This window comes from Choristoneura fumiferana, chromosome 8 (genome assembly GCF_025370935.1).
Source record: "Choristoneura fumiferana chromosome 8, NRCan_CFum_1, whole genome shotgun sequence".
Taxonomy (NCBI): domain Eukaryota; kingdom Metazoa; phylum Arthropoda; class Insecta; order Lepidoptera; family Tortricidae; genus Choristoneura; species Choristoneura fumiferana.
In genome coordinates, this window is record NC_133479.1 from 18584156 (window position 1) to 18606751 (window position 22596).

General features: G+C 35.0%; 1 protein-coding gene across 1 annotated transcript in view; it reads right to left on the reverse strand.

Annotated features, from left to right (window-relative positions):
* Positions 1 to 22596, reverse strand: part of LOC141430066 (uncharacterized) — a 128266-nt gene that overhangs the window by 38875 nt on the left and 66795 nt on the right. The gene's annotated exons all lie outside the window — the stretch shown is intronic.

Consider the following 22596-nt stretch of genomic DNA (forward strand, 5'->3'; position numbering starts at 1 on the left):
CTTTCTAACCTTAAACTGAATAGGAATTTAAAATTCGGGTCGCATAAATACAATTGAACGAATCGAACTAGAATACTATCACAAGTCAAATTCTGTCCTTTACGGGCACATAGTAGCTCGCTTATAAAGAAAGGAGTCAACATTTGGCTAGTCGTAAATACTTTTGTTACTTTACGTTAGCAATCAGAATGCGTCTAAATGATTGGAACTAACGTAAACGCCACCTAAAAAAAAGGTACAGATTTGTTATTTAAATTGCGGCGCCGGCGCAGTGCGGCAAGCCGACGACTTTATTAAATATTCCATTGATAGCAACGAGACATTACTTTTGACAGAGTGGAATACTATCAAAAATTTGTATCAACAGTATCGTCAATGTGTGCGTATCCAATCGTATAATTTTTGTAAGTCATAATGTATGTTTGTCATAATTTTTGTTAGTTACAATTTTTTTCCCGCCGAAACCGTATTTTTTTTAATGGTCACCTGTAGACCTATAAAAGTTAAGGTTAGGTTTGTTTTAACGATTCTGGATAATTTATGTATTCAGAGAAAACGAGATATGACGAACATAATAATATATTGCATTATATAGGCTTTTAACAATTGTGAGAGCCAATATGGACCCATAAGACATGGACAGCTATAAGAGTGTTTAACAACCTCCCAGTTGATTTAAAGATGTTGGAGGGGGATATATTTAAGCGGAGGCTCAAAAACTGGCTTTTGGATAAAGTATTTTATAACTTAAAGGAGTATTATAGAACTAGCTAATTAGCCATTAAGTTTTTAAATTATATTCTTTTATATTTTAATTATATTTTTAACAATATTGTACGCCCGAAATGTATGTACTACCTTATATGTACTACCATCTTAGTTACACAGTTATACAATAAAAATATTCTGATTCTGATTCTGATCGTCAAATATACCCCGCAATAATGCTTTCCTGATATAATAATAGTTCTACTTCATTCCTGACGTAATAACCTAAGCAATAAAAAGTTGTAAAACCCCCGACATTGTCACTTCAAAGTCCAATATCTCTAAAACGGCTGAACCGATTTTGATAAAACATGTTTAAAAACCATCGCTAGAAAACCTGCTTTCAAATGAAAAAACCGCATTCAAATCGGTCCACTCGTTTAAGAGCTACGGTGCCACAGACAGACAGACACACATAGTTGTCACACTTATAACACCCCTCTTTTTGCATCGGGGGTTAAAAAGAGATAGATGTTATTTTTAACTTAGTGTGTATGTAAAAAAATCTTGAAAGTTGATTTTAACCTATTACTAATGCGTGTTATGACAGGCTTCATTTGGTTTACCATTAAAACGTGTTTTCAAATTTTCATATAGTCATAGTCATATAGTTTATTGCAATTATTAATATTAATAATAATTAATAATAACATAATAGGTCGCTGAGTCGCGTTGCTCCGAAGACGAAGGGCTACGGATTAGCCCGAAACATGTCGAGCTAAACTCGATTTAAGACGTGAGTTATCCGGGTCATTATATTTAATATGAGTGAGTCTCACGGTAGTTTCATGTTCAAAACATAATAGGTATAGGCATAGGTATTATTATTTACTTATTATTATTTTTTTATTTTTAAAGTATTAAGTTACCTGGGTTACTTATTATTTTTGTCTTTGCCCACTGATACTAATACATAGCAAGGTGTTACTATTAGAAAATCAAGCCATTTTCAAACTTACAATCTTTTGAATAGAGTTAGTTTTATACTGCCGCTGTTGGTGTTATAATTAAAGACATGGATGACGACAATGCACGCGTTACAAATACGTATATCGAATTGATATTCCTTGAGGGATGGATTATGTAAGTTTAAGTGGATTAATAGGTCAATGTACTTGTTGTTCGGTTCGTTTTTAGGGTTCCATAGTGCCTTCATTTAATGTTTGTGGAACGATAGCATAAAGGTAAAAAACTAAAGAAGATGACTTCACGTATATAGTATAGTAATTCACAATAAATATCAATTCTGGCCACTACTACATACAACAGGTCATCTTCTTATGTTTTTTACCTAGAAAAAGTTTTAATTTTGACCGAGCTTAACGACCCGATAGCCAAGTCAAAGTCAAAATATCTTTATTCAATTTAGGCTATAACAAGCACTTATGAATGTAAAAAAAAAACTACCACCGGTTGTCAGAGAACCTGGCTGCGAAGCTTTAGATCCCGGGTTCGTTCCCCGGTCGGGGAAGATATTTGTATAAATGTTAAAAATTGACACTATTTTCAGTAACACCTTTGTTTATCAAAAGTACTCGCTGCTGCACGCAAATTGGTCAGCGAAGAATTAGTTTACCGCGCTCGCGCAAAAACTTATATTTTCCGGGATAAAAACTATGCAATGTCCTTTTCAGGGTCTTGAACTATCTCTATACCAAATTTCGTCACGATTAATCGAATACTTCAAACCTGAAACTTTAACAACGGTATTGGTAAGTATGGTTTTATACGGAACCTCTAAGTGATTCCTTCCCATACCTGTCACTGTTGACCGTCAGTCTGTAATCGACTGTTAGTATTGCACCCACGTCAACTGTTGCAGTTTAGGAGACGACGCTTTGATTATTTGGATACTATAAACTACACACTAGGTGAGACGAACTGGGCCTTATTGTCAACGTACTCGGAATCACAACGTTTTCCAAGGCTATCTTTCACCTATTAGAGGCCCTGCGTATAGTAGGAAAATGGGGCCCACTATGACCATAATAAAGCACTATTTAGCTATTGGTTATCGTTTGGTAATGGAATAGGAACTAGGGGGTCCTAAACCATCGCGGGGCCCTGGGCACGTGCCCAGTGTGCCCAGTGGGGAAGAGGGGCCGGACGTTTTCACCGGGTCTTTCTGTTACATTTTACAGGATGAGGGTAGAAAGGGACGGTGGATACGGTCGTGAGCGCCCGCAGGTAAGACAATACGGCCTTTGCTGGGATCCCGAACTAAAAACATCCAAGAATCAGGCAAAAAACGTGTGCATTTTCTATATATCTGCCCGCTCTGTCCCTGCCTTGATCGAGGATCAAACCGGGGACCCGGGATCTTCATAATACTAGGTCAGTCAAGTTCAAACAATAACAAACTCGTTATCACTTCAGTACCTACCACTAGGTAGCCCGTTTGCTCGCTTTCCCACCGCATCTCATTTGTCGCCGCAAATTAAACTTAGAATCATAAACTTCAACACATTACCCACCTTTGCCATCGTAAAATCGGTTAGAGTGACGTTTAAAAACGTCAAAGATACAAACAAATAGATTTCGTAACGTACGATCGTTTCGGCGCGTGAGACCGTGAACTGACTAGGGTTGTCAGTTCTGTAAATTAACTCGTCGAGCGCCAGGCTCTAAAAAATATATGTGGCCATAGCGCCGAAGAATTTTCTCGACTCAATTTTTTTTGGGACTTCAGGCTCTGGGTTAGGTACTTTAGGCGCACAGTGTGCAGTTTTACAAATACCGTTTTGTGCACAGGGCGCTGGACTTCAGATAATTTACTTAGAAAAAAAGGAAATTTGCTGACATGACATATTTATACATAAAACTGACCCGTGATTGATAAGGCCAAAGGTGCATCTCGCTAGTACACTAACAGCCTATTAAAGCTAGACTTGAAGAGCCATAGATTGCACACACACACACTGCAACACACATACGTAATAAAAAAGGTAAATTTGTCATATCTTCAATTTCGTGTCATGTTTTGCCTCTTTTTAGGGATTTGCCTGACATTGCGTCAGACCGGGAAGCGTAAACGTTAAGGGAAGAGGCATTTGCTCAGCAGTGGAAGTATTACGAGCTACATAAAAAAAACAATTTTGTGTGGCAACCCTGAATCGATATAGAATCGATCGAGGCGAGCCATCGAATGGGAATGATTAGGATAATGACAATTTATGCGCGGGTATAGTGGAATATGTAAACGAAGCATGAAGGCAGGTGCAGCTTGTTAACACTGCCAATGCTGGTGGTGCTTTAGTAACCCTACCCTTTTGGTGTGAGGTTAGTAAGGGTTAAAACTATCTGTTAGTGTTTGTTATGTTACTCTGCCTATACATTAAATACGGGCACATCAGTAAAAACATATCCGTATGTGGAGATAAAGTAATATGGTATATTCATGCACAATATAACAGATACCTTGTGTTCCCTAAACATAGGTGTAATACAATACAATAACTCTTTATTAAACATCAACACATTGTATAGAAAATACATGTATGTAGGATTTTTTTTGGCCTGTGGCAGCACTCTCTCTCTCTACAAATGGCGGACGACGACGAGTTTTTTCTGTGCTTGTGAAAATAATTAATAAAAAGTGGTTTATTTGGTAACAAATGTTTTTCTTCTAAGCCCTCCGACCCACATGTATATAGAGGTTTTTAAGGTAAACAATAGGCGGCCTTATCGCTTCAGAGCGATCTCTTTCAGGCAACCTTTACAATAAACTGAAGAAAGGAATCGAATATAGGCAAAATTTTATAATTTAGTATGCTTTAAGTTTATTTGAAAGGATTTCTACACCCGAATCAGAATAGCTAGCCAGTAATTATGAGGAATTCCATAGTATGGAATTTACTTTGTTTTCGGGGAAGTAACATTTTTTTTTCCTCTAAGATCGTTCTTATACTAAATTAATATTTAGTATACCGAAGAAAACCTTTCAAAAATCATGTCAATTTTAAACAAAATAATTTTTAGTCTTGCAGCATTTGAAGTGTTAACGGACCACCCGTGTGAACTATCTTGAAGTTGTCAATTCAATTGGTTTCTTTATCATAATTTTGTTACTAAATTGAGTACTAGAAACTTTCACGGTACTTAATAAAAACAAGTCAAAAATAGAACTCGTTTTTAAAAATACCCTGTTCATGGTTCATGGACTCTGTATTTGATTCATACACATTTGTCTAAACGGAATGTTTTTTTCCATAGCCAAGTTTTTTTTTTAATGCTTGGGAGTAGTTTCAAAAGTTTTTATTTTGTGTCACCGTGACATTTTTTAACAGCTCTCAGAAAAACGAAACTAATTATCTTTTTGGAAAAATTTCATGAGTACATACAATTACAATAAAAAATGATTAATTTTCATGTAGGTACACTAAAGCATTTCCATGTTTTTTATTAATTTAGAATCTATTTAATTAGATTAATTTAAAAAGTAGATTTTAATGCATTATATTATTATTACTGAAGCAAAAACACTGATTTTGTTACACGTAAAAAATCACTCTTTGTATATCTATGGGGAAGGAAGTCGTCAATCTCAAATGATATAAACTCATCAAATCCTAAATGAAATAGAAAATAAAAACATAAAACAAACGCAACAAATGTACCTGTTCTCACCGCCATTAATCTCAATTCAAAATGAAAACCATTTAAATCTTGTTTTTCACCAAATTTAATTAGCCACGATAAATAGGAATCATGCCGATTAATCAACATTAAACATAAACTAAGTTGTACTATATCAATAATAAGTACAAGCTTAATTACGAACGTATAAAAGTAATGCAAAATGCTTCTTAATGAGCTGTTGGGGAATAAATAAGTACTCGGACTTGACTAATGGCAATACATAAATCTATTGAACGAAGCAGACTGTTATGGCAACTTTCGGTTTCGTGGCCAGTGACGCAAGTTTAGTTACTGTACTAAACTTGGTCATATTTTTTTTAATTTGTTTTAATGTATGATTATTGCTTGTTTGACAGATCGTTTTATAATGTTAAACATACATTTGTGGATTTGATAATTTAGGACCAACGTGCGTTTAAATGTTTACGGTACCTTGATAATAATTAAAAATATGTAATATTTAAAACAATATTTTTAAAAAAGCATTTTTACCTTTTTTTACTTCAATTTGTCATGGCTGATAAAAGTAAAGTGATAAACTAATAAAATTTTTTTTTTATTAATGACACGATATAAACTCTAAGGTCAATAAATGAAAATTAAATTTAAACCCTTTTAAAAAATTAATAAAAAATTTACCAGTCACAAAGGTAACTATTCAAAATTAACTATTTTTTTCGACCACGCGTACCCAATACGCTTGTTATTTCACTATTTAACTTCGCATGATCATATTTCGCTTGGAATAAAATCGGATGATATAATGATAGTCCTACGATTGTCGAAAAATGATAATCAAATAATTTTCATGTTTTAATTTTTTCTTTGACGTGACGGAGCAACGTTTTCGTTACGAATTTTAGGTGACGTTAATAAGTCTAGTTTATAGCCAGAGAGTGACATAGGCTACTTTTTATCCTGGAAAAATGCACAGTTCCCGAGGGAACAGCGCGCGATAATCGAATCCCACGCGGACGAAGCCGCGGGCAAAAGCCAGGACTAATATAGAAAATTCTCGTGTCACAGTGTTTGTAATCAAACTCCTCCGAAACGGCTTGACCGATTTTTATGGTAAGCAATATTTTGAACTATTTTTTTTCATACGATACGGGCAATCTATATAAATGTAAGAAAGAGTTTGTTAGTTTCGGTTTTACGTCTTATGTCATTGTATGATAAACAGGATTTTTTAAATAAATTCCGATTCGCATCTCTTCTTAGCGAATTACTGTTAGATTTTTATCATTAAATACTGTGATATTTTTTAAATAATAGTAATTAAAAATGTGGTAAACCGGGTCTAGACCGAAAGAATTTAACTGAGACCACTCATATTAAATTATATTATAACGGATAACTCACGTCTTAAACCGAGTTTAGCTCGACATGTTTCGGGCTATTTCGTAGCCCTTCCTCTCAGGAGCACGCGACTTGGCGGCTGCCGCAACACGCACACTACGCGCCACCGCTCTGCTGCTGCGTGGGTCGTGCGAGCAGAGCGGTGGCGCGTAGTGTGCGTGTTGCGGCAGCCGCCGATTCGTGCTCCTGAGAGAAAGGGCTACGAAATAGCCCGAAACATGTCTAGCTAAACTCGGTTTAAGATGAGTTATCCGTTATAATATCATTTAATATCGGTGCTAGATTTTTTGATATAAGGGGTCCTAACGCTTTAAAACTTTTTTAAGAAATTTCGAAAAGGTTAAGACGTCACAGGTGACCAAAGGGCTGGCAGCTTCCTCGGATAAAGAATTGGCTTAGCTATTCAAAGAGGAAACCCGCCAGCATCTTCGGGACCTTGCCTATGGGAACTCTTTAAGTAATTTGTTTTAGTTTAAGGTTTATATTACCATTTTATGTAATTTTTTTTTTAACATAGTGAATTTTTACTGTTGTTTTAGGCAGTTGTTATAGGTAGGTAGCCAAAATTGAAATTACTTGAGTGAGTATCCCGCATCTTCTAGGTAATATAAATTTAGCTGTCATAAACTGGACTATTATGATAGTATAAAAGAAGGTCACCTCCCCGTCGTCTGTACATTTAGATCTTTTAAACTAAACGAGAGATAATTTAAGTGCAGTCTTCATAATCGGTTAGATATTTTTTTCCCGGGAGGTTTATATTATATTTCATACACTTAGCAATGTTGACAGCTTCGCGCGGCTGTATTTTTGGAGAAGTGGAGTTGAAAAATGTGTTTTTTTTTATTTTATCCAAATTAAACCGGGGGCGGGTCGTTAGGTTTATACAGTATACCATAATTTAAACATCCCGGTTCAACTTTTTGGAAAGCTACACAGTTCAACAAAATCAACTTGGCAACAACTTTCGATTATCAAAAGCACTCGAAGCTGTCCTCTTGAGCTTTTTGCTCGCAAAGAATTTGTTTGCGGTTTTTCCGTGAACTTGCATCTTTCCTTATTGGAAGAGTAGAAGACTAGTTTTTGCCCACGAGTCTGCGTCGATGTAGCAAAACGTTGGAGTGTTAAACGTGACAATGCTATAAGAACAACACCTTGCTCAACACTGTGTTAAACACTATGTATATTTGAAAACAATATATTTGTTACCAATTCGTAAAAAAAATTGAATTGTCCAAAAAGATTACCATCCAATTGACTGCGTCGTTTGATGCTGATAAAATTTGATGCTGTACATAGGTACATTTATATTTCTACAAACCTAAATTATAGTGCCAAATTATCAAAAACCAAATACATATAAAAAAATCGGCATAAAAAACGTGTTTTTTTTTAAAGCTACCTACAAGCTATTTATTTCTGAACCTGCCAGCCTTTTTATTAGGGGTGCGACAGCAGAAACCCATTTGTTCGTTTCCCAGGCAACAAACGCAGTACATCAGCCGGTGTATAACCGAAGCGTGTCACTGCGCAGCTTGTTTATACCGGGTGACAGCGTGTGGCCGGACATCACTATGCTAGTCCAGGAGGCAGTAGATGAAATAATAACTTCATTGGTTAGCTTGGATGTAAGGAAGTTTGGATGAATGAGTGAGCAAGAGAATGGAGAAAGAAAAGAAGCTAAAGTTGTTTAAGAATTGTAGCGTTTGGCATACTATAGTTCTTTGCCTAGCCTACTCCAATGGGATGCAGGTACGAATAAAATAAATTATGAATTTAACAATAATATAACTTTTGAAGAATATGCTAATGTGACAATACTTTTACAGGCTTATAAATTCACATCTTTTATAACAGGGTTTTCGCGTGTCGATGCGTCTATGAGTCAAAGCTAATTAGCTCAGTAATTCCTCAATAAATTTAAAGCAAAACAAAAATTTTAAACAAGTAAAAAAATATGACTTTTAGTGAGCCAATTTCATAACATGCGAAGCGACACACGAGCAAAGAAACTCCGTCGAGCCACGAGTATACAATACATGCTTGTTCGTCTCACTGGTCCTCCACAGCTCTACTACATCGTGTGTCATATCAACAGATTTCATCATCATCATCATCATGTCAAGCGAAAGACGTCCACTGCTGTACATAGGCCTCCCCCAAGGCTCTCCACTCAGACCAGTCTTATGCTTTCTGCATCCACCGCGATCTCGCGATCTTAACCAGGTCGTCGCTCCATTTCCAGATCACCAACAGATTTGTTTTATAACAAACTATTAAGAGTTTCAAATATTTTCGTATAAAAAAATTACAGAATGTTATATTATTTAAAAAAAATACCATTGCTGCATTTGCATAACTAATATCCCTACAATAAATAACCCTACTTCAGGCGATCGAGTCTAAGAAAAACTCAATGCATTTTTTTAGGAAAAACTGAACTAAAAGTATTTTCGCAGCCACAGATTTTATCTCATAAAATTCAAGAAGTGAAAAAAGAAAGATTCCCTCTCAATAGATGCTGGACTGCATTTCAGGGCGCGGTGCGCTCGCGCAAACAGCAATCCCGTCACCTGCTGCGTCGACGCGATAAATTCGACGCACAAACGTTGCAAAACTTACCAGCCTGATTTGTATGGCTTGGATGAGTAAAAGCAATAATTTTATGACAAAAAGCAGTTTAGCTATAAGTTGGATGGTATTCAATTTGTTGCGTGCTTATTTTACAAGCCAAGCTTAGCCTAATGTAAAGTTAATTATTTCTTTCTGAAAGGAGGCCAGTGTCTAGCTGTTGATTTTATACAAGCTGTTACAAAAGGAACCGTAAAGCAGAAAGGGGGGTTAAATATTTGAAAACCGTAATATCACCTAGTATGACTTGGTACAAAAATACATTAATTTTTCATCAATGCAAACCCTATTTCAGTAACATTAGACAGTAACCCTATGTTAAATAAACTAAGCTAACTCCGGTTGTATGACATGACAGCTTACTAGTAGGGTTGAAAATATGTTTAAAAGTTATTTTATAACACGTACAAATAAGTATACCGAAGATAATAATATTTAATTAGCTTTAAAAAATCTCAAAATTCGAAACTGGCAGCTATTAACTTTTCCTCAAATCAATGTAAGTAATAGCACACAAACCGATAGCAATATCAACACATTCACATAAACAAATCCACCAAAACCATTCCGTATTAAAACCAATCGAGTTGGAGCCATAACTTATCGTGGAAGTAATCGATTTCATTACCTCATGGGCGTTTCATTCGATGAATCGAGAACCGAGCGGAAAGTGCTAACTCGGACCACCTTCGTCGAATTCGGACAAAACTCCGATATAATTTAGCCCACGTATGATTGCCAGATTGCCACAATTTGATACAATTGCCGGCCATGTAGTTTTCGATTATTTTTGTTTCGTGGAAGCTTTAAAATTGCTCCAAATGTCACGGTGTCTTTTATTTCGTAGGTGTTTTCTTTTTCTTTTTTTTTCGGAATTCGGATGCTGATATTTTTGAATCAGATGCTGTGGATGCTCATAGTTCGATTTGTCAAAATAGTTTGCAATTTGACATTTGATTTCGAAAATAACGTTGGATTCGATTTGTAGCATTCGAAGATGGCGGATGTAGACAATATCTAATTTTGCTATTTCTATTTCTTTGGCTAGTTGAAGTATAATTTTGATAGTGTTTTATGCGGCGATTAACCTTAACAGTGAACAGTGATCCACTAACATTTTTTAATGCGCAAGTGGTCTCCACGTGGTTTCTGGAATTTTACTATCAAGTTGCAAAAACCACAATCACCGTACAACGTGCCTCTCAAAGTGAGTTTACCTTGACACTGGCGAAATTGTCCTATTAATTACGACAGAAAAGCCATATTTCAAAAGAGAAGAAGAAGAAAATAACGTTATCTCCACTGATATTAGACTGAGAGTTTATATGTGGGAAGCTAGATGGCGCTAGTATCGTAAAGTCTGTTTGACAACTTTACTTTAACGTCAAATCAATCTCTGGATACTCACATCATCAGACGATATTTCGCTCATCAAGAAACCCTTATTGGCGTCCAATCAAATTGTTTAGTTTCTAAGAAATGTTCGAAATTTGAATGTAATAATATAATCGCTTTCGATATTATTGTTTTGCAATCATATAATTTATACAGATAAGAAATTTTGTTTGTCTACATGCTAGTCCTAATTTCCGATTTTCGAACGCTTTATAGAGGATTTATAATGAGTTAGGTAAAATAACTACTACCACAAGGGACGTTTGTAAATAAATATTTGTAACACCCAAAATATTACATAACGTCTCGCATTTTGTCAAATCACAACTCGATCATCAATCACATCGCCTTAAATTAGAAAAAAGGCTAACCGAACCAAAAAATCGTGCATTAAATCCGCTTACTATACAAAACGTACTCCACATACGTCTGAAACCGCGACTTTAATGAACTATCCAAAACCTAACAATAAGCCTAATCAGCGTTCGAATTCGAAAATCACTACCGTTACGTTCGACATAATCACGTCCGATTCATATATAGTCGATCGACAACTATGTCTGCGATCGACTTTGTGACGATAGCTGTCTACGATACAATAGAAAAGAAAGTGTTGACCGTTAACGATGTTTGAATTTGGTATCGTTGTTCCACTTGGCCGTTGCGGTTGTCAAATTTGCCCGCATCGTCGAATTATAGAGGTGACAAGTAAAAGCTTGAGATGGCAAAGTGAAGGACAATCTGTAACACTCCTTTTACAACACACACACACACACACAACTGATGGTTTCAGTTTAACCAAACATGATAATAATAAACTCAGCGGCACAAAATTTGGCCCACCCTTCATAAAAAATCGCCGATTTTGCATACATTTGAGGGCCATTTTTTTGCCGGTTATTTATTAAGACAAAAATAATTGCTGCACTGCAAATAAAAAATAAGCAGTTATTATGCTGATGGTGTGATCTGAAAATAAAATGACGTGTAAAAGTGCCCATTGCGGCCTATTTACTGAATAAATGATTTGAATTTTGAATTAGAATTTTGAAAGTTGGATCATTTTGACGACTTTCGGTGATCACAGCTGCGACCAATTTAATTCAAACAAAAAAAAAATGCTCAGAAATTATTCTCGACGTGATATTGAAATACCTATGTAAAAAGATACCATACGTAAAAAATAACTTTTTACTCACTATGTTAGAACGTTGCAGCGCCCCTTCGTGGATTTGAGCCAAAAAACCTATTAAAAGACCAGGAATAATTACATCAAAGTGTGCAACCAACTGCAGACTCCTGAAACAACAGAGCTCCCGACTGACCCAGTGTTACACGCCACTATTTGGGCCAATCAACTATTTTACCCACGCACTTTGGGCGTCTCTTGCGTTACAAAAATTGTCTGTGGCGTTACCAAAAAATCGTACTTCCAACAAGATATTTCACGTTTGATAGATTGAACTCACGTAGGACGGCATGTATTCATGTACACCATCTATTAAATTACAGAAAAAAACATGTTTACTTACAAAAAAATGCAATTGTTTGAAAAATGTCGCGGACAGATTAGTGTGGGTAAAAAAGTTGATTGGCCCATTTACGTACGCAAGCGAACAAAAGGACCCCGGACCTAAAGTATGGAAAATGTGGTTTCAGATAAATATCCTTAGATGAACTAAAATAATTTCCTTGCTCACCCGCGACCTTACGATAGCTAAGCTTATGCAAAATATGCGTGTTCATGCAGTTCCTCCACCTCCACACTGTAAGAACACTCACAAATCACACAAACCCATCTATCACCACCACCACACTACACTTCCTAGACACTCACACTCACTAGTGTAGTGTGGTGGTGGTGATTGATGGGTTTGTGTGATTTGTGAGTGTTCTTACAGTGTGGAGGTGGAGGAACTGCATGAACACGCATATTTTGCATAAGCTTAGCTATCGTAAGGTCGCGGGTGAGCAAGGAAATTATTTTAGTTCATTGATATGGACCTCCGCAAAGTAACGCCTGATTCAATAAATTATATCCTTAGATTCTGATAAATTTCAAAGACCTGAACAAAAGTCTCTAAAGGTGCTACCTCTGTTTTCGAGTCCCTTTCAGACTTAAGTTTAGTTTTCAGAGACTTTTGTTTAGGACTTTGAAACCAAAACATATCAAAATCTCAGAATATTTAACTGAAACCACATTGTCCATACTTTAAGGTCCAGGGTCCTTTCAATAGGCTTGAGCAGGAGACTGTTGGTAACACATTCGATGCGCATTCTTTAAGAAATGACCAAGACCCAGCAATGTAATAGGACTTTAAAGATATATGTCACGTCTTCTAAATTAAGCTTAAAGTAAGTTCAGTTAGCGCAAGGGATACCTACTATGCAAGTTGTTGACAACGTCGCAATGTAATACAAATCGCATTAATTTCTTGCAAGTCTAAACTGAGCCTTAGGCTAAAGGTCATCGTCCAGTGCAAGTATATTACATGGCGGCTCTCTTTTAGTAGCCGACTCTAATTTAAACGAGGTGCAGCACTATAATCAGAGCAAGCACCACCTCATTACAGCTTGATGTGCTTTTAAGGTTCCGCAAAAAGGCTATAAAGCATTAAAGCTTGATAAAAGCTCTTATAATGTCATATAATGGAGTGTTTGTGGAATTTGAAATTTGCTTCTATCGTTGGGCAAAAGTAGTTTAGATATTTTTTTTATTAATTAATCGTTTTTACCACTCTCTATTCAGTTACTGTACAATATGCGTATTAATGGTTATGCGTAAGATGTGTAATATGCGAAAGTTTATGGGTATGTACCATCAGCCAAATATGTGGTCTACCACCCTAACACGACAACAAGACGTGTCTGCCAACTTGAAAGTTCGACTTTAGCGAGATATGACTTATTAACAGAGTCAGATCTGCAATTATTGTGCCAAAGTCAAATATACTGTTTTATATTGACTTTGCCATAATAATCCTAAAATCGCCAAATTGTAGATCCGACTCTGTTAATTGTCATGGTCATTCATTTCATAGGAACTTGTTTAAAAATTGATAGACCACTTATTTGGCTGATGGTACATGCGTGTGTGTGTTTATTATAAAAAAATAATATTTGTTAATTACAAATATTAATATTTCGCAGTGATAACAAAGAACCTTTTTTACGGTCCAATTGTCGTTTTCCACGTTTTGGGCCAAAATGTCCCTTACTTAAGGAAACTGTTAACCTTAATGTTGCCTGATTACCGGTTAAAAAATCTTTAAAGCACTGCCTCGTCAAATTCTCAAGAGTTTAATGATTAACTCTTATTTAAGATTAAACTCTCCGTAATTTGGACTGTGTGATGAACTGTATTTCTAAGTACGTATGAAATAAGTTGTTTTTTTTATACAACTGGAAGGCAAACGAGCAAGTGGGTCTCCAGATGGTAAGAGATCATCACCGCCCATAAACATCTGCAGCACCAGGGGTATTGCAGATGCGTGCCAACCTAGAGGCCTAAGATGGGATACCTCAAGTGCCAGTTATTGCACCGGCTGTCTTACTCTCCACGCCGAAACACAACAGTGCAAGCACAGTGCAAGTGTTGCTTGATTTTTTCTTTAAGTTTATTATCTAAGACATTACCTGCAAGCAATAAAATAAATACTTTTTTAAAAATAATTGTTTAGCTTTTCTAAGAAGGTTTCCTGCCAGCATCTTTGGAACACTGCTTAACTCTACAAATTAATATGTTTTAATTTTAATAAAATACTACGCAAGTATACTTTAACTTTAAGTTAGGTCAATTAAGACAAAAGAGTTTTTTAGATGCCCCAGTTTGATTTAAATCCGCATCTTTCAGGTATCCCTGATGGATTCACCTAAAAACATCAAATGGCTTCCTTACGTCAATAAGGCCGTGACTATAGATCAAACACTAGACTGCTACGGCTTAGGATACGATTTGTTAAAAATTCCTGAACCAAACAAATAACCAGTAATCAACTCTTAGATTATTTAAGTTGTAAGGTTCAACTCAAATTAAAAGCTCAATAAACTAACTGCACGTATCGTATCGTGGGCAAAGGATACCTTCTGTCTCTTTTTCACTATACAAATTTGGACATGAATAAAATGTGAGCGTTTTCCGTGTACATAATCCCGGTCGGAAAGATAACGGTGCATTGTATTTACGCCGCCCGCCTGAACTGTGGCGTAGCTTTGAACAGCGGGACCACTGGAAATTAAAACAGCTCTGGCTAAAGCTTCATTTAAAACGTGAGAAATATCGTGCAAGTTTTGTCCGTGCAGCTATAAATTTGTTAGTGACTAAGTGACCCGCTCCGGTCTCGCATAGGTGCAACTTAGCCAAAAAGACATAAAGAAATACGAGTAAAGAAAATCTTAATCAAAGGCGGTAACTTCACATTTTGTACCTTGTTTCCCTAAAACCGCACCTACGCGTTAATACGGAAGTCAAAAGACATAATTATTTTTTGGGTTAACAACATGCCTGTGATTGACTAAGTTTTGTCGACATACTTAGTCTATAAGTATGTGACTAAAATGCATGTGCACGTGGACAAGATCAAGGAGAGTAGAAATGTTAATATCAAATCTAAACCTAACTTTCAATTTAAAAAACTCTGTTTATTTGCATAAAAAGAATAAAAGTCATGGTTTATAATATTTTACAAAAATAAAGGCACCTAAAAGTTAAAAAAATAATTATTCATCCTAATTAAATGTAAAATCAACAGCAACTGTAAATCAACAAAATGTACAAATTTAAAATGTAAAAGATTACTATATTACAATTTCGTTGGTAAATTCCGCTTAAATTATTCACACGAGCGTTTTTTACAACAAAGTGCAGTATCTGTCGCGTACATAAATTACGGTTACGCCGAAAATGTTAATACATAATTCATACCGCGTCGCCGTATTATACGTCATTATGATATCGTATGCGTCGTCCATCTTTAATTTCAATTTCTTACTGGTACCCGATCGATTGTGAAATGAAGATTCCACAGCTTTAAAAAAACATTGTATGTACGTTGGTGCTGGTTATAGTTACTTTTAACTATGTTTATTTATTTATTTAAAATCAACGGTAGCTGCGACTTTGCTTACGCTAAATTCGTATGTCGATGCTTAAGAACTATGCAGAAAATAGTTTTATCAAGATCGGTTATTTCATGTAGAAACAGCGAGCAAATAGACAAAGTTACTTGCATGTGGGAAACAATAATGAAAGCTTTATTTTATCCTAAAAAATTACCTCATGTATGCAGTAATGCGACAAAAATTTGTCCTAAAAACAAAATTGAATTGGGGTACAGATTTTTGAAATCTTTATTAGTGGTTCTTGCTTGAAATTTTCGTACGCAATCATTGGTGAATATTGCGCAGTAAAGTATTACAAAATTAAAACCTCTAACTAACAAGTAGTCGTCAATTTCATTTGTACTGTCGTAACGTTATTAAATAGTAGATTGTACAACAAGAGCATAAAACGAGCCATTTTACCCGAGATGTTCATATAGCCACCCGAGCCGCCATGGCGAGGGTGGAAAGACACGTTAAAGGTAAAATGGGTTTAATGCTCGAGTTTCACACTCTGCTTTTCACTTCAATGGCGAGGAAATTAAAAAGCAACAGTCGAAACAATTTTATTGTTCACTTGCTAGGTAGCTCTCATTTCTCATGCATTGCTAAGTAATTATATTTTTTTAGTTATATTGATTTATTTGATTGATTTTTAGTTCAATATATATTAAGAAAATATTTAAAAAATATATAGAACCTTTTTTGTTTGTGGATGTTGACACCTGATTGCCTTGGTCTTAGACGAAGATTTTATTTTATGCTCTAGAGCATAATAAGTAATATTATGTCGCCTAGATCCAGCATAAACACGAACTTTACGAGCATGAGAAGTGAAAAATCATTTTTATCACTACGAGTACACTTTCGAATAATATTTTCAAATGATTCTAAAAGCAGTACACATATTTTGCTCTAATTCCAAACTCAAAACTCAAACGGCCAGCAATAAATTCCACCCGTAAAAAAGTCGATACAAAAAAATAATCGTATCACATCGATTATTGAAAAGTGTGCAAATTACAGGCTCTTTGATAACATTCGATCGTAATAGCACCGATTACCGTCGATGTAATTTCACTTAAATTTCGGTATAACTTTAATGTTCCACATACAGCTACTCGTCTCTTTAATATCACGGTAATAATATTAATTTTACACGTTTTGTGAGAATTAGAATGGTGTTTTGCTGGCGATTTAAGTGGGTATTTTATTGTTGTAAAATACTTAATGCTTTTTTACTAGCTTTAAAGCTTTTTGTTTCTTAGATTTATTTAAATTACACTTAAATGCCAAAATGTGTGTGTAAGGATGACTTGAGGAAAAAAATACTGATATCTCTAGAATCTAGATGGTCCGAAAGATAAAAGGAAATAAGAATTTAGACAACGCATAAACTATGTGCTAATAAACTTGTTTATAGAATCGACTTGATAAAATTTACAATTCGTGATCTATATCGTGTAGAATTAATTCTTTGAATTTTTAAATTTGCCGTTATTAATATGCTATGTTAATATAAATATTTTTAGGAGATCTATGGTATCAACGGCCGCTTGATAAAGCAAAATCTAAAAAAGAATTAATCAACAAGTGATTGGATTAGTTTAATTGAATACCCCTGTAAGCATTGTTGGGATTTGTCTATTTAAATTTTGTGTTTGACAAATATTTCTATCCAAAAAACCTTAAAGACGATGTTCAGCCAAGTAATCAAACTAATTGAATCATCTACTGAAATTTATTAATTAAAAACATATTGTATATCTCTAAATTTACAAAAATAAAATGCAAGTGAATCTCCCCTCAGAAATAAAATTAAAATAATTAAACAAGCCAAGTTAAATGCGTTAGTTCAATCATACCAATAACTTAACCAACCAATTTAATCAAAATTAAAGCAAATGATTCAAATTTCCGCTCCATCGAAACTAGAAAGAGATCGGTCTCATTAATTTTTATCTCTGAATCAACAATAATGCGAAAAACTACCGTTTATTAAATCACCGACATAAAGAAATTAACTCGGATCCGTAATAAATTTAATAAAAACATTAGACAAAATGTTAGTTGTATTTTTATTAGAGATCCGTTTCTTTACCTTCTGATTACTTTTAAATGTATCAGAAGCAATAGTTCCAAGTAAATTTACTAGCTTATAGTACGAATCAATAACTTATTATAATTACTTCCCACTAATATTATAAATGCGAAAGTTTGTAAGTCTGTTTGTTTGTTTGTATGTTTGTTTGTGTGTTTGTTTGTTACTTCAACACATCTAAACCATTGAATCGGTTAAGATGAAATTTGGTATTGAGTCCCGGAGAAGGACATAGCATAGATTTTATCCCGGAAAATTGCATAGTGCTATAAAATTGCATAGATAACCGAATTCAACTAGCCGTAGTACTCACGGCTAGTTAAATAATAAAAGAATTGCGGGCAACTGGTGGCTGCAAGTGCCGAGTTGTCTGTTCTAACGCCCACTGCTAAACACAGGCCCTTGGAACGCCGCGATGAACGACTACTCGTCACTTGCATCCACCGGATGCCCGCGACTGTCATGATGCCGCCAGTCCATCTTGTGGGAGGCCTGCCAACGTTTCTTGTTCCGTTTCGTGGGCGCCACTCGAGATATTTGCTACCCCAAAGACCCCAATGGTTATCTGTTCTTCGAACGATGAGGCCCGCCCATTGCCGCTTTAACTTGCAGTTCGAGCTATGTAGTATTTGTAGCAGTTTAAATTAAAATAGGTACATACGGAATAAAGAGGTACATACGGAACCAGCAATTTAAAATCTCTCAAATAGGATAAAGAAATATGACACCAGCTCACATTAAGGGCAGGGCACTGGCATAAAGCTGCGCCCACACACTCGTGTTTGTTTTACACATTTGAATAAATACCTAATTATGTTAAATCTCTAATCAGTGGAATTCTTATAGACTTTGTTAAACCTAATGATGGGATTAAATGTGTGGAATAAATTGTTCGTCACGGACATATAATGGTTCTCGTGTAATTAAAATATTGATAAAAGGAACCGGATAAGTTTTAATTGACATATTTTTAATTAAAGTGATAGTTTTATCGTTGATTAGACGTTTGCCGGAATTTTTCACGTTTGTCGATTAAAAGTGGAGCGTGATTTTTTTACGCTTTAAAAGTATTTATAACAGATGTTTTCATGTTTATCTTAACATAAAACAAAAAGGGACTTTTAATATCTTTCTTTTAATTTAACCTTCTTTGTTGTATTTCTTCTTAATCAGCCATTTTGTACGAACTGAATCTTATATCATTATTAGCAAAAATAAGTTTTTGTTCAAAAACATTTATAAGGAAGCTTTTTCACTGGATACTTTTTATTAACTACACTGCTGTTGTTATCCAAACTTCATGGATCGTACTAAATTTCAAATCAATCAGACCAACTAACAGAAGTTGATTAAATCCTACTTTGACGATTGTCGACTACCAATAAAACAAGTTACATAAGAGCTTGTAAAAAATTGCAAAAGCGCAAAAGTTGGGAAGGATTTGCAAAGGCGAGAATGTATTTTTGAACTTTAAAACTGTAATTCTGCATAATGGCTCTATGTTTAAAGTAGACAAGGATTTTGCGAAAATTTCAATTCCATGGGGCAAGAAGTTCTGCGACGGAAGACACTGGCATAATTACCATATTATTATTCGTAATATTAAAAAATATCTATCCATTAGGCATTAAGTGCACTTCTAAGCATTAGGCCTTCTAAGTGCGTGTATCTTAGGCATTAGCTCATTGTTCTCAGCGGCCCGATGCGTCATTAAGAACTATATTTCAATACGTTGCGCAAATCACTATTTAACTTAGAACTGTGACAATTAATTAGTTTTTGATTTATCACTTTCATTAATTACGATTTACGACAATTCTATTTATGAGCCGAATTTGAATACATTTATTATCACCCATTAATAGTTAACCTTTGTCTGATGGATTGGCCAATTTTTTATAACATTTTTTTAATGAAAATACATTTCATATTAACAATGACATATTATAGTTGCCTTGGAAACAACGGGTGGTCCTTAATTGGGAATGAATCGATGGGCGAGGCAAGTTTTTTGGTCATATAATTGTTGTTTTCACGCCGTCGATAAATAATATCTTATATTAAAAGTAGTACAAGAGAGCTGCTAGTAAAAATTGACTCATGCATATTAATCGGTGGCAAAAAATTCATGAAACGAGTAATTTTTGGTTATTGGTGGTTTAATGTAGGTCAGATATACGAAAAATTTGATTATTAGGGTTCCTTGATGCATAACAAGATTGCCGTTTGTGACAAATCATCTGTGATTGGCGATTTGTACACCGCGGAATATCCAGTAGGACTGTTAATATGGATGCGCCTTTAAATCTGCGGTACCAATTAAAGAAGCGGCCACACCGCTGCTTAAAAAGCGTTGAAGGTACGGAATCGCAGCGACGCATCGTATGCGTACCGTTTTTATCGTATGCCCTCCTCACCGCTGGTCTAAATACGCTGACGGTGCGGAATTGCAGTGACGTGCCTTAAACGTCACAACTTTTGGTGGAGAGCATGCGGTAAAATTTCCGCACCGTTTGCGTATTTTAAGCAGGGGTTTGGAGAGCATGCAATAAATCGTGACGCTTGCGGCGCGTCACTGCCTGCGATTTCGTGGCGTCTCCGTTTTTTGAGGTGTGGCCGCTCCTTAAAGTGTTATTTTTTTATAGATACTTAATCTATTTATTGTTACGAAAAAAAGAAACTTTCTGCCAAGCTTCTTGTAGTACATTTTTCTTGGCAACGATGGTCTTTTCATAGGCCCCTTTGCGGCCTACTCACATGATAAAAGTTTTAAGTTACAAAATAATAGCTCATCGTAAGTGACAGTTACTACTTTTTGATACACTAAAATTAACACTCGTATGTGCATTTTGGCGACAAAATCTACTCAAACATGAACATGACATGTCATTTTAAATGCCTACAGAGCTGCAGTCGCTGAATTGCTGCAAAACAACACATAACGGAAGATGCAAGAAGCATTACAATCCAGTATCTTAATCCATGGGCTTAAGGCTTCAAATGAATCTAAATGCAGTTAAGAAAATTAAATCAATGTCAGCGCTGAGGACAAAAAGTTTGCAAATTGATTTGGAGTAGCAAATTGCTTGCGGTGCCTTGGCCTTTATTACGTAATGCAAAGGGAATTTATTGAAACAAAAAATAAGCTTGCAGCCGTGGCAAAAAATTGACGTCTTGGGGTCATTAAATCTTTCTTTTCTTGAGATGACTTAAAATTAAATGTTTATCACACATGTGAGATTCGTAGCTAAGTATTTAAAAGAATTCCAACAGGAGCTCTTGTAAATAACAACTTGGTTATGGAAGGTATGCTAATCAAACCGAAAATCTAAATATTTTTGTTTGTTAGATATATTTTTTACTAACTTTGTACATTAATTACCAAGGACCGGTTTCATAGCTATACATTTAGAGATTTTACTATGTAACAATGCCAGATGAGATGAAATATCTGTTTATATTGTCATAAAATATCGTGAACTTAACACACCGTGTTGAAACCAGTCCTAATTTTATTCAATTATGGTTACATTATATAAGAATATTCTCATGTTTGAAAACACTGCGTGCTTTTATTTTTCATATTTAAAAGTCTGGTATTAATTATCTGGATATTACAGTTTTTCCTTTATTTTAGCATGCTAATTTTCAATATAGCGCAAAGTAGCAATAGTTTACAAATAACCTTGATAATCGTTATACTTTTCATACAATGCTTAATCGTTTAAAAACATAACTTTCATCATTAGGGGCTTATACTCGTAAATGGCGGTGCTGAGCACTTTTCTTGATTATGAGGCTGAGAAATAATTTTCTTGAGTATGATATTGTTATAAAATCTTAAAATAATAGCGTTCAATTGCTATGGACAACTGACACGTAATCAAACTGTTCAATTGTACAACTGCCATTAATCATTCCACGTAATTTAGCTTTAGTAATAATGATTTAATATTAATTTAATAATAATGTCCAGGGCTCCTGGCTTAAGAGATCATTAGGCCATCAGCCATCTTGTTGTACGTTAGGGATTATTTTGCTTTTGTTAAAGTTCTATAACTAAATTGATTTACGACGTACATTACATGTAAAATAGAAGGTCATAGCTCATTAGGTACAGCGAGAGATATATAAAATTAATCGAGATGACAGCTTCAATGTCAAAGTCAAAGTCAAAATATCTTTATTCAATTTAGGCTATAACAAGCGAAAAATGAATGAATGTCAAAAAAAAAACTACCACCGGTGCAGAAAAACTTCTGTTGAGAGGAATCCGGCAAGAAACTCGACGAGGTATATATTTTTCTTAAACAGATTTACAATATTAAGTATTAAATGATATCTATATGTACATTACAAGTATTTAACACAACTTTATTTTTAACACAGTAGGTTCACTATTTGTAAGGACCACTAATGCGGATCGGAATTATTTCCAAATATCCCTATCCATGATATAATAATTAACTTTATAATACGCCTTAGATATTAATGTCTTCTTGACAAATGTTACCTTATCCTTGATTAACTACATTATAAAGTATTTTTTGATACAAGCAAAATGCCGTAAGTCGTGGCATAATGGCGTAACTTTCAACTTTGTC